This window comes from Haliotis rubra, unplaced genomic scaffold, assembly GCF_003918875.1.
Source record: "Haliotis rubra isolate DU_JTF1 unplaced genomic scaffold, ASM391887v1 Scf142, whole genome shotgun sequence".
Classification (NCBI taxonomy): Eukaryota; Metazoa; Mollusca; class Gastropoda; order Lepetellida; family Haliotidae; genus Haliotis; species Haliotis rubra.
Window position 1 is genome coordinate 1,847,507 of NW_025765359.1, and position 14,922 is coordinate 1,862,428.

Here is a 14,922-nt window from a genome sequence, read left to right on the forward strand (position 1 = left end):
CTCGTGGAGTATCCATCTAGGCTGATATTTAGATTATATATTTCTTTTAGTTTTAACACAAAAATAATCCAGAACATGAAAAGGACATGACTTCAGAGGTTTATAGTCTGCGTGAACATATCTTTCTTGTAAATGAATACGTCTGGAACATCTTTTAAGCATTAACTAGTATAGGGTGTGCTGTAGTCCATTGTGTTTAGGCCGTTTAAAACAAACGAACATCGGGGTTGAGTCAGAACGTCAATCTTTCTCTTTATCACTCGTTTGTGTTCTGTTTTAGTTTCAGTATCAAACAGGAATATACAATACCTGTTTTCTTGTATTTCTGTTTCCCTGATTTGACATAACAATTTCGAGCAAAACTTCAGATTCAGTTATAAAACACAGATCTGCAAGCGGTGGAGTACCACCGCTCTCGTCTCTGACATAATAAAACTGAATCTTTAAAGTAAGAGCTCTGCGTGTTGATCAAGATGTTTTGTCGTATGGAACAGTGATATATGCACATTCGAACAGACACAAAATATTTCAACAATCGGCTGGCAGTTCAACAAAGTATAACCGTGGATTATGTAAAATAAGAAAGGTTTCTACAAATGCTTACAGAAACCGAAACGAGTTTGCAAATGCCTATAAAAGCCAAAACGGTAGGGCGTTTCGAAAACATGTGAGAAGTGTAACAATGAACTCCCGTTTTCTGGTTATTTGCATCGTTTTTACATAGGAATGGATGTAAAAAATATATAACGGAAACACGTAAAAGGTCGAATCGCAACCAGTCGACCTTTGTCTGAACGCGTATTGTTTGGTTTGTTTGTTGGTTATTTAATGCCGCAGGCATCAATATTCCAGCTATAGCTCCGGCGGTATTCCAGTTCCGGCGGTCTGTAAATAATCGAGTCTGGACCAGACACTTCAGTGATCAGCACCATGAGCATCGATCTACGCAAATAGGATACGATGACATGTGTGAACCAAGTCAGCGAGCCTGACCACCCGATCCCGTTAGTCGCCTCTTACAACGAGAATGGGTTACAGGAAACCAATTCTAACCCAAATCTTTATGGGCAACATTTCATCAGAAAGTACATACGCTTTTCTACTTGGTATTTAAAGTTACGTTCTATTCCATTGATCCATTAATCCTCACGTGCAACCAGTCACAAGCCTCCATACAGGATTTGCTTCAGCAACAAAAGCACATTAATTTCATTCCACGATGACTACATTACACTGGAAGTATGTGACCATGATTAGGGGTGGTGTGGAATTACTCTTACTATCAGCGTATTGTTTGAAAATATGTCACGTTGCCAATATGTCCTATAACACAACTTGAGGGGCATATGAGTGGGAACCCCTACACCAAGCATGCCCATACGTCACTCATCTGAGATTCATATCATGAGTAACGTTCCATACCATCCGTGTGCGATGACAAACACAGAAGTCAAGCGATCGGGGGCCAAGTAAGCAATTAAGCTGTTTGTAAAGTCATGCCTTCCACAATGATCAGAAGAACATTCTTTTAAATCATCTGAGAAATTATTTACTCGTAACTAAACATTTAATTTTCCTTTAGGAAAAGGCTAAAATAGTCACATAACTATTACACTTGTCTCTTCAGTTTTCAAAGTATCACTTTACCATCATAAACTGCACTTCAACTTTCAGCACAAGTGTTGCCGGTGTCACCCTTACCTCTCCTCATACACAGACCCCAGAGAAACCCAATACTTTCCGGGTAGCGCCTCTAACAATCTATTGTTGCTACGTTGTGTAACACCTTCGCCTGTGCTTTTCATTCCAGTGTGTTTACAATTCAGCTGAAACTGGGTTTCTTAATTTATTGCATCATGTCTGCTCACTTGTTGTCAGCAGGGCAAGTTGTAAAAGGTGCATACAGGCGTCCTGTTAGTGCAGGGCAATTTGTGGTCGTGTGGCAAACCTCAACAGTGACGCGCAAACAAACATGAAACACCAGGGTGAGGATAAGGGTTGAGTCTGTAGTTCTTAGATACTGTGGATATGCTTAAATTTATGATAGAAGCAAGGTAACAAACAGCATGTTTGAATATTAGACAGAAGCAGACATGCAGGTATTGAACGTTTCAACAAGACATGTCTCTACATGGTTGTGGGATACCTAGAGTTATTAAAGGAGGTGTTACATGGTTGTGAGTAAATTCTTATTTTAATTTATTCTTCAAGTCGACTTCAGTAGTGTACTTATATACCTATCGTTTAGGGTACAGTTTACATTTGATCACTTAATCGTTGAAAGTCTGCCCCGGAGTGTTTCTGTTAGGTTTCGTTTTACTAATATTGGAATCTCTGTTAGTGGTGCAGCTATTATTCAACACAGAAAGCAATTGCTCACACACCGACATCTTTTCGCCTATAGAATATAACTAAAACTTGTCATTATCCGCTCGTTGGTTAATTAACAGATCAACCTGTCTACCAGTGAGGCAATTGTTCTTGATGAATCAGTTAAATATTTATGTGTTTTGTACTTTTTTTGTGTTTGATTACAACATTCAAACTATTCTACACTTTGTAGCCGTAACGTGGAAAAAATATCGTTAAATCAATATTTGGTATATATTGAAAGGGCCTGGAGTATGGTCTGTATGGTAAATTTGTTTGTTTATTTATTTATTATTAACGCCGCAATATTCCACCTTTATGGAAACAGTCTGTAAATAATCTATTCTGGACCAGAAAATCCAGTGATCAACATCGTGAGCATTGATCTACACAATTGGCATTCGATGGCATAAATAAGAACCAAGTCAGCGAGTCTGAATAGTTACAAGTACACTCTTAAAACTCAAGGTTTTGGACGCCTATTATGCGTTTATTCCAGTTACTTCAATTGTATTTGTGTAATCTCGATTATTTCAGATTGTTTCAGGTATATTTAAAAAATCTAATTTTCTAAAACGTTTCTCGCCGCTGAATATGTTTTCATTATTTTAATTATTTTCACAATTTTCTTTTTCTCATGATTTCAAATATTTTCTCATTATTATACTCAAATTTTCCCATGTATCGAAAGTTTTCACATCATTTCAATTTATGTCACGAAATTTCGGATTTTTCCCAAAACTGCAATTAATTCTTTGTAACTTCAGTTAATTTCTCGTGATTTTCAATATTTTCTCAGTATTCTAACCTGTTTTGAAAAATCACATTTTCGAATTTGTTTTCTCATTGCTTCGAATATTATATTATTCTGTCAAATAATATTATGTTCACAAAATTTCAGATTTTGCTCATAACCTCAATCAATTTCTCGTAATTTCAACTATTTTCTCATTATGATAAAACAAATAATAAAATCAACACTTTTCTCCTTTGATAAGTTTTCGTAATTTCAATTGTTTTAACGAATTTTGTTCTGTTGAAAATAAACTTGAAATATCGAAAGAATGATTGAAATTTCGAGAAAGTAAACAAAGTTACAAGAAAATAGTCGAAATCCCGTAAAGACATAAACAAATAATTGAATTATGACAGAGACATTTCAATTTAGCATAATAATTTATGCTGCCAATGTGCCCTCATTAACCTACCGTATTACCACCAAAGAATCCGAATATTATGATAGTACCGGACATTTTTCCTGTATCTGCTCAAGTACTATTACTTGATTAATACAGTCTTGAAGATATGTTCTTTGTTATCATTAATACTTGCGAGTTCATTTTTACGATAATCAGTTACTTAACTTTAGTTATTGTAAATAATTTTCTAATGTGACCTTTACTGATCAACACCCTGTTCCTTCACGCGAATCCCACATTTAAGCCATAACAAGATTAAACACTGCACAAAGAACTTCAAGTTTGTAGAGTATCTGGAGATTAGAGGTGTCTTGCTGGAATGTTTTATTACCGTGTCTGGATTGCATCGCGCACGGATAATCCCATGGCATTATCAACCTAAGGCCTGTAATCTTCGTTTCACTGCAATAGATTTTAAACCTATGCACTGGGGTGTTTGACAATAGTTTACGTGAAATATCTTAAGTGCACCCGAATGCCTGGCTGCCTTGGCACTTGATTTTATAAGCTGAGTCTGCACCAACTATTGCTTTATGTCACGTACGTCATGTCGAAGTCTAAGCACAGTGTTAAAAAATATAGTTGATGTGTGGCAACCATGTTCCTTTTTTCATGGTTAAAACAACATTGTATTGTTAATATTACGTAATATGTACACCAATGTGGGAGCATCTGTTAGAACCAGTAAATTTCAAATGAGTGATATATTTGATACATATGTAAGTTCTTGTTGCGTGTTGGCTACAGAACTGCGAACAAGGTAATTTTAGCTGAATGTGGACGTTTATTAACGCCCGATGTCGGGTTATTACATATTGGCTAAGATTGATGAGACAACCAATTTCACGATATTCAAGATGTAGTTATGAAATGCTTAAAACACTAGATGATACCGGAGATATTAATAGGGTTTCCTTCGTTAGAACTATTCTTTTTAGTCATGGCTTTGGACATGTATGGCTCGCTCAAAATGTAAGTAATACACAATAGTTCATCAAATTATTCAAGCAGAGATGCAAAGACATTTATCAACAGGACTGGTATAATGAAATAACCTCATCAACCTGTGTCAACTTTTATTCAGAATATAAATATTGTATTAATACAGAAATTTACCTTTCAAAGATTGAATCACCACAACTTAAGCGTACGATTACTAAATTTAGATGTAACGCTTACAACTTCAAAGTCCAAGCGGCGCGATTTGCCAAAACTTCAAATGCAATAGATATCCAATGTCCATTCTGCAATTTATCGCAAGAAGATGAGTACCATGTATTACTTGTATGCCCGAAATATTTAGAAATAAGAGAAACATATTTGCCTTATTTTTTCTATAACCAACCGTCGAGACAACAATTCTGTATGCTACTTCGCACATAAAATATTGACTTGTTGTTTAAGCTAGCCCTTGTGTTGTACCACATACTTATGTTGAGAGAAAAAATGTAAATTGTGAATGGGTGTTTTATGGATTTATTGATGTTCCGATAACTCGCGTATTTACAGGTTGCGCATAAATGCACTGTTATTATTGTACACATGTACTATTGGCCTCAGGGCTACATATACAAATACATATGTCTGTCTGTCTGTCTACAATAGTGTGTTTTTCTAAGATAATATGTATGCACCGACATGTTAAAAGTTAGTTAGAGACGAAGACCTATGCATCATATCGACGGATGTTTTATATATTTTCGGACTGTAAGTGATAATTTGTCCATGTGATATGCATTGTTCTGTAACAAGGCTAAAATGGCCCAAGATTTCATCAACTTTAGTTTATTTGAAGTAAGTATGCAATGTTATCTGTGTTAGGGAAACAACGATACATGAGAGGGAACAATTCATTATAAGTTCAAGTTCACAACTTATACCCCAAATCAGAACTATTTGGTTCTGATTTTTCACTTCCCAAGTAATACACAGAGAGAGAGACAGACAGAGAGACAGACAGACAGACACACACACCCCCCACACACAGACAGACAAACAGACACACAGTGACACAAATATACATACATACACATACATGCATGCACTCTTAAGCAAAATGTGCCTCTTCTGTCAAAATAATGAAACATGATAAAACAAAAAGTTACCTGTACAAATACATCAACACTTAAATGTCAATAGAATCTTAACAGAACGATGCCAGATATCGTCCCAATGAACATTTTTCTTTTTTTCACGATGTTTCAACCACCCTGTAAAACAGTCAACATAGTTATCAATCAGCCTAACATTTGACGATCCTTGAGTGTTAAAAGAATTGCCATAGCAATGACATGTTCGATAGTCACCAAAGATTGTGTCTTAAATACTTGCACCCTCATAAACATCTTACTGGTCTCAGCATGTCTTCTGTAAGGTTTCAGGTACTTCAACAAGTTCTAGGGTTCTTCTCACATCAAGGTATTGGACAACAATATCACCTTTCTTTTTGCACCACTTGGTCGGTACTTAGTTTTCATGTTGAAGTTTGTCTGGAGAAACAGACCACAGATCATTTCTTGGCACTATGGGGATGGCGTTTATAACAACCGGGATCCTTGGTTGTATACCTCCTGTGGAGAATAGGTCTTAAGATACGTCTTACATTGGTTCTCTTGTCAAAGCTAAGACGGTGTCATGTACTCACATGAGTGTGAAATGGCCAATAAGCAGCTGATTGTTGATCTCGTTAAGGATTCCATGTATTTCCCTCTCGAAAGAGAAACAAACTTTTGCAACATCGTATAATATACTTCAATGTTATCTTAAGCGTCCATCCTGTCTTTTACAGAACAGCTTCATTTACAGGAATTTTATCTAAAAAAATTCTATCATTTTTGCTGCTTTTTCATATTGTTGTGATCATAAATTCAACGAAGAAACGGAGAATCATTCAGCAAACAAAGGACAATATTACGACGTAATTAGGTTATGGCGAAATGACCAACATGTATATAAATCATCGATTTTGCAGCTTATAAAGACTGAATATTTTGTTAGAAAATGATATTTGTTAAAGGTCACACGCAACCCAAAAAACAAACATAATTAAAACACAATTATCACTTATTCATGACATATAATATGCATTGCTGATTATGAAAAAACAAATAAACAAAATTATAAGCGTACAATCGCAAATCAAAAGTGCAATATTGTGTACTTGGGTTTACTACGCTCGAAACGAAGCACCCGAGATACCGAACCCAGTCAGAGCGAGTTGGCGAGCACTCAAGTGTAACGAAGTCTTTCATTGGCTGGTTAATTTGCCGATACGCTCAGCCGGTTCTTTGTTTATGGCGTATAACCCCAATGGGTGTTAAGTTCAAACTGCATGTGGTCAATCATTGAAGTTGTGTATTGCATATTGTAATTAGCAGAGGCGGGCAGACATATAGGTGTCAATAAAACAGACATTGAGTTTTGTCTGTGACAGAGGCTGCTTATCACAATCAACATGTCTTTTTTATGTAACGAGTAGATGATTTACTTCTTTGTGTACACAACCAAGATTAGAGTACTCCTCCTCACGACCTTATAATCCGGGCATGCATCCTGTTTTAAGCTCAGCGAACCTATTCACTGCTCATGCGTTATGAGCGCAGCGCAGCATAGCTGTTGAAACCACTTTTCACTCCAGCGCTGAGGTGAAATTAGTGAATCGTTTGAACTCCGATTTCGCGGGGGTTTTTTTTCATCGCATTATTTTTCAACTTTATAAGTTGAGTTTGCATTTTTGATGATTTGTTTCTGTAAGTCCATACCGAAAGGTATCAGAATCTGCAAAGTTGTGTTTTGCGTTGCATGTATCCTTTAAAAATAACGCGATGAAAAAAACCGCGCGAAATCGTAGTTCAAACGATTCACCAATTTTCCCCCAGCGCTTGGGGGAATTCAAGTGGTTTCAACAGCTGGGCTGCGCTCATAGCACGTGCGCAGTGAAATAGGTTCGCGCAGCTTGGAAGCGGGTTGTCCGGTGAATACTCGGTGAAGGCTTTGGTGTGAGATATTTTTCTAATGTTTTGTTGATATTTCACGGGCGCGAGCTTTTTTATATGTTATGACAGTAGATTACCGATTTATATGATTTCATTTGTCTATTCCACAACACGTTCTTCTTACCGAGTCATTTTCTCAGTTCGATACTTAAAAGCAATGTCATTATTTAGCGTCGACAGAATTTCTAACTGTGATATAGATATGTCGTTGTCACAGACAAAACTCAATGTCTGTTTTATTGACACCTGTGTGTCTGCCTGTCTGTCTGCTAAAGACCATATTCAATACACAACTGCGATCACTGACCACATGCAATTTGAACTTAACACCAATCAGGCTATACACCATAAACAAAATGCATTGATTTATGGCCCGAGTTCGGTCTCTGTCACATTATGTAATTACACAGACAGGCAGGTGTGATACTTGAACACATGACATGTTATGATGTCTGTTGATTGCAAAATGTTATACACAAAAAATGAGCATGTATTTACAAAACCCAACATCTCTATATATACACACACAAAGAGCCGTGAGGGCATCTGCAAATGAACCAGCCGTTACACTTGAGTGCACACCCACCCGCTCTGACTGGGTTCGGTATCTCGGGTGCTTCGTTTCTTGGGGAAGTAAACCCAAGTACACAATATTTGCACTTTTGATTTGCGATTGTACGCTTATAATTTTGTTCTATTTTCTACAGTGGTGATTATTGACAGTGCACTATTCAAAACTTTGTAGCGCATCTGACTTACTTTACTTTGTTTTAGTAAAGAGTGTAGATTATAAGGTTGTAATGGCTTCCCTTGCGTTTTTGTGTTTTTCAAGTTGATGTCGGCCATGTCAGCTTATCAGCGCTTCATAACTATTAATGCAGTGTCTCATACACACACACAGCAAATGTAGATTACTCTACCAGCGCCGATCCAACATGAACTGAACTCTGTGTCTCTCGCCCATGTGCCAGCGTACAGGCGCTCATACAATATACACTCTGAGCCTTTGTATTATATACATGTCATGGTTGCTCCCTCAACCATCTCTACCTTATCTATACCATAACCTCACATTCTCTATCAGTAAACTAACTCTCTTCTCAATGTACATACTCATGCTGTCTTGTTGATGTAATACACATCTAATCTCCTACAGTGAAGGAAATAAAGAAGATGATGAGGAGGAGGAGGCCTCAAGCTGATCATTCACATAACGACTGGTCCCTTGATTGTTCCAGTGTGAATAACATATTGTTCTTTTATCAATTAGGATGGTTTTGTTGCACGAAATAGTTTATGAAATTATACTGTCAATATCTATTTCCCCTTATCCAAACTAGTTGTAAAGTCACACCATGCAAACAGTTGGTCACTACAGAAATTATTCCTAACTAACGGTTTAATAGCATGTCTGAGGTATCCACAGTTGTATTCAAATATACTGAGTCAAAAAAGAAACTTCACATTCTTTCTTCAGGGCACTATAAAAGAACAAGAGATGGTAAGATGGTTAAATTGTTATTATTTCATTGCTGAGATCTGTGTGATGTACTCGATACATTGGCAGTGCTATAATCAGTTCCATTAGGCTACACCGCCGTTCCAAAACATGGGTATACAGAATGTCAAGTCACAAGAATAAAAATGCGAAATTTCTCAGTTCAATATCGTGTATGGCCGCCCCGCGCATTCACCACTGCCAAACACCGTCTCCTCAATCGACTGCCTGATGCTTGTGAACACGTGGTTGGGGATTCTGCGCCATTGCTCTTGCAAGGCAGCGCCAAGTTCCTGCAAATTCTGAGGTTGGTTCCTAAGACCACGAAGCCTTCTCCCAAGTGCATCCCAAACGTGCTCTATTGGATTAAGGTCAGGGGACCTCGATGGCCAGTCCATGACGTTGATTCTAGGGTTTTGAAGGAAATTTCGTGTCAACATCGCGGTATGCGGGCGAGCATTATCATGCTGGAACTGTAGACCTGGGCCATGAGCCGCCATGAAAGGAACGAGTTCAGGGGTGAGCACCTGGTCGCGGTAAGCAGCAGCTGTGAGGTTTCCACGGATGACCAGAAGTCGGGAACGGTTGTTCTCACAGAAAGCACCCCACACCTGGCAACTTCCGCCCCCGAATCTGTCGACTTCCTGTACACAACATTGGGCATAACGTTCACGACGTCGTCTCCAGACTCTATGCCTGCCGTCCGCGAATCTGAGGGTAAACCTGGATTCATCGCTAAAGACGACTCGATTCCTGTCTCTCTGGGTCCATCGGAGGTGACGTTGGGCCCACAGCAGACGTTGACGTTGATGAAACGGCGTCAATATTGGCCCACGATATGGACGTCGAGAATGGAGATTGGCAGCCCGCAACCGATTTCGAATGGTCTGTGAGGACAGTCGACCTCTAAACATCTCAGCCCTGGTTCGTGTAGCCGGCAGAAATCTGTCACGTAGGTGACGTAGGACGATTTGACGGTCTTCTGCTCGTGACGTCACACGTGGACGACCCGACCTTGGGCGATCAGAAGTGGTGCCAGTTTGTTGTAGACGACCTCGCAAGTCATACACAGTACGACGGCTGCATCCCATTGCTCTTCCGACGTCAATAACTGATCTTCCTGCTTGCAACATGCCAACGCCACGTTCACGTTGCACATTTGACAATCGTGGCATTTAACTGTTGTTTAAAAGTGTTTTTTTCAATTCTTGAGGCCAATGCAAACACGTGCATATGAAGAAAACTTCGATGCGAAGATCACGTGATCGATTGCACGTGCAAAACCTGATTTGGCACTAACGTCATTTGCACGACGAATGGATGGGTTTGAGTGGGTTTTGCTAACGTTTTTCTAGAGTCGAAAGATAGGGATCCCATTTCGGATACATAGATGTATCATCAGAGAAAACAAATTCATTATTTTTAAAAATTACATTTTGTGAAGTTTCTTTTTTGACTCAGTATATATGTGAATAACTGAGTTTCGATGGGTTGTGAGGAAATTATACATGCCCTTTTGATACCTTTGTATAGAATCATCTTATCACAGAAAGTTTTTTGTGCCTTTTTCACTTCTTATATATTTGGTATATTTAGACCTCCGTCCTTGATACTACATATTTGCTAGGCTAGTTTCGCCTTATCTGGTAAATTTCACCATATGAATCTGAAACATTTACGTTGAAATTCATCTGTTATTATGTCTGGTGAGTTGGGAACACAGGAGAAAAGGTGACTTAAGCCGCCTTTACATATACACATTTACTTACAGGAGTATATTTGCGTCACAAAACGAATTTACTCACATAAGTATTTATACTCCTGGAGTAAATTTACACCTGCTCCGGAGGTAAAGTAAAAGTATATTTACTCCTGGAGTATTTTACTCCAGGAGCAAACTGACCTTGTAAATGACACTTTTTATTTACTGTAAGTAAATGTATTGCATCATATCTTCAAATGTACTATTATTCCATTTTGATTATGTTTTGTGAATGTTTCATCAAAAGACATAAGTTTCATTGGAATTGATATGTTTTCAGAATCCGTCTTTGTTGCTTTTTTCCATTTCTTTTTGTATGATCATGTTACATGACATGGATGATACTTCATGTATGCTTGGGTTACAATATGTTCCTGGTTTCACCGAAACTTGGTGCGCGTGGGTTTTTGGCCATTTCTTTCCTCCAAAGTCAAGTTTTCTTCGGTCCTACTCTCTGGTCTTTAGGCCGTTGGGATAAACGAGCTGCTGAGTCCCGAAAGCTCAAAGGCGCACATACGGCCCGCAGTCCATTACGCATGTCATTGCGTTTCCTCCCGTCCTGTCGCGTTCTGATGGGTTCCGTCACGTTTTTCACGTTTTGATCAAGGTTTTGCACATTTTGTCAAGAATGTTTGCGTTTTCTACAGATAAAACGTGGACGCCGGTCAGCTGTGGAGCATGGTTGTGCCCACGGTATAAAAATAATGACTGCCAGGCAGTAACAGTCATTGTGTCCCGAGAGACAAGAAAAGCATAAACCCCCAAGATGAAGAAGATTTTGTGTTTGTATGTCTGCTTGGGCATACATTGAGTCCATGCGTCAGCAAGAAGGCCAGCATCAGCTGCAGAGAGGGAATGCCAGAGAATGCAAAGTGCCGTATCTCGCCAGCCCTGTAAACCGTCACATGCGTGGATGCGTCGTGATAGAATGGGACGAATCAGCTACCATATAACCTAGCTTGCAATGAGAACCGGGACAAAACGGGCAGCAAGGATGAAACAACCGTGACAAAACGCCAAACAGACGTGCCCATACATTCAACAACTACAGTCCGTCTACAAGTTTTGTTACGGTCTATTACGTGCTGTGACGTTTTGTTGCGTTCCCCCCGGTTTACTACGGCCTACAAGGTTTCTCATTAGTACCATGACTGCCGCGGCAAATTTTGGAACAGTTTAAAAATCTGGCACGGCATCCATTGCAATCACGGACTGTCATGTCTGCTCATTCAGTCTCCCACCCCCCCACCACCCCCCCGTGGCCGCCGGGATCATAGTGAAACCCTCGCATTAAGCCAGTGTGACAGCAGTCTCTGTTTCAAGAGTTGATTTTTATCTCAATTGTTCAAATTAATTTTTCCTTTTCTGTATCAGTGCCTATAAATGCTGTATTAATGTCATATCCGTGCTTTATGCCTGCACAAGGTGATATGTACATTAGTATCTCTGTCCTTGAAGACCATTGTACCTTCCGATACATTTTCAACTCCTTGGGGACCAGACATCCACGCTGCCTGGTGCTTAAAGAGCTAATGGCTCACATTGTCAGTACATCATGGGCATCCATTTAACAGCTGGGTGGACTGAGACATTGTGGACGGAGGTACCTTGTTCTTTGATACCACGCAAATGTTTCAGCCCAGGTGTCAAACCCGGGTCTTTGATGTGCAAGACAGATGCCGTATCCACGACACCATTGCATTGAAGATGTTACTGGGATAATGATAGCCATAAAATAACACGTACCACCGTAAAGATACAATGATAAAGGTGCCTTTACACGGTACGATCTGTAGTAAAGAACTTGTAGCATGCGACCAGGAAAACGTTTCACTGCACACCACAAATTGTGTTTAGATGTCATGAGTTGACAGATTTATGGGGATTTGAAAATACATATCACTCGAGCCTTTCTTAGCACCTTGCAAACCTGTGGCGAACGCAGAAATCAACATTGGTCGCTATGACGTCCTCCCTGTATAAAAGACAGTCGCAACATGATCTGGACGTGTAGAGGTCTTAGAGAGGAGTGAACGGCTGTTGTTGCCAAACATGAAAGGTCTTACACAAACGGTTTTGTTCTTGGGTAAGTGCCGCTTCGTGGATGTATCGTAACTGTTATTCACTATCTGAAACTTTATTTTCATTAGAGTTTGGTGCATTAATAATGTATGCTAGCTGGAACGAACATGAAGGAAGCCTGAACTAAATTATTCACACAACATTAATTAAATGTATAATCGTTTGATACATTATATCATGTAACGTGTAATCTTTAATCTCAACTTCAGTTTAGAACTATCATTCAAACATAAAATGAAACAAACATGCAAGTACAATGTGTGTATTCCTGTCACATGTCGTCATGTTTGTGACAGACTCGACATGTATTGTCATAAGTGATAAAAAGAAAGCAAGTACATTCTTAAAATGACTGAACACATTTTTTTCCAGGCGTTGTTTTAAGCATGTGCGGAAGACTCAGTATGGCTGATTGCAGTGTAGACTCCACATGCAGCGGGCACGGAACCTGTGACTCGGATAACAAGTGCGACTGCGAATCTGGTTACATCGGTGACACATGCCAACATGGTAACCCACATTCATTCTTATTAAGGTTTATGACAAACACTGAGAACGAAAATAGAACTAGGAAACAAAGTTTTAGGCCAGCGTTTGGGACTAAAAATCCTAGGATTACAACGTAAGGTTAAAATACAGTTTTATTTGTTTGGGAAGCATCGATATCTTCTCTGCGTGATGACGATTCGTATACATATGCTCATTATATAATCGGAATCAGCATATGGACTTAACCTTCCTTTGGAACGGTTTTTGATAATGGGAATGTATTTTTAAGCATCAATTTGCACATACAAATGCAAATCGACAAATGAGGATCAAGGACAATTTCCTGCAACTTTTAAATCAAACACAGAGGAGGGACCATCGCGTCAATATTTATCAAAACTAAGTTTGGTAAAATAAATACGAAACAGCTAACACATGAGATATTGGTAACATACAGCTGTATGTACAAAAATAACTGAATCAAATCTCATAGCTTTTAACCCGTGAAGAGCCGGGTTAGAACTGATCTTCAGCAGCCCATGCTTGTCGTAATAGGCGACTAACGGTATCGGGTGGTCAGGCTCGCTGTCTTGGTTGACACACGTCATCGTATCCCAATTGCGCATATCGATGCTCATGCTGTTGATTACTGGATTGTCTGGTCCAGACTCTATTATTTACAGACCACCGCCAAGTGCGGCGTAATGTTATACTCACACACTCACTCACTCACTCATGGCTTTTACGTGTGTACAGCTTTAAATACATGTTCCTTTTCTGGTCATGTTAAAAGGGAAGTATCATGACTTGTGATTCAACTGTAAATGAGCACGCGCTTTAGCACTACCATTTCTTTGAAACTTTAAAGGAGGATAGTGTATATTACCAAAAATGTTCAAGCTTATAATGTTAATGTGTGTATATACATGTATTTATTACTTAACGTTCACTGCACATCCCACATGTGTACAGACTGTCGGTTTTTCTTGAGTATTCGACGCCCGGAAAATCTCATCTGCGACTGACGATGTTAATATTTTTATAAGCGGTTCATGCCAACAATGTCATGTAGAGCTCCAGCCGGAAGTCACTTGAGGTAAAAACAGCTCGAAAAGCACAAATTAATAGTAATTTTCTGAAGCAGTCTCTATCTCAGTGCATTAACTCTCACAGTCGTGAGACGAACTCACGATACAGTGAATGACATCGCATGTGGCTGACTTCATAGGCTGGAGTTGGATGTTCGATGAAACTAACGGCATCGAGAAGCCAAAGGATATATATGTTCTTAGATTTATCAGATATTTCATAAAACACAATTTAAAGTAAATCTTCCCGTTTAAATGACAGTCGACCCGTTTCACAAAATTAAATATATTTTCTCTCATTTGGTATCTTTGAGAAGACCTGTAACTGTTGTGGTTTTGTCATTGTTACTGTGTACATAGATCCTATACTGTAATATTCGGTCATGTCTGAGACTGTACAAACTTCAGCATTCGGTACCAGGTATGAATATGTGAATAC

General features: G+C 39.0%; 1 protein-coding gene across 12 annotated transcripts in view; it reads left to right on the plus strand.

Annotated features, from left to right (window-relative positions):
* LOC124269093 (adhesive plaque matrix protein 2-like) overlaps positions 1-14,922 on the plus strand; it is a 124,905-nt gene that overhangs the window by 56,144 nt on the left and 53,839 nt on the right. The gene's annotated exons all lie outside the window — the stretch shown is intronic.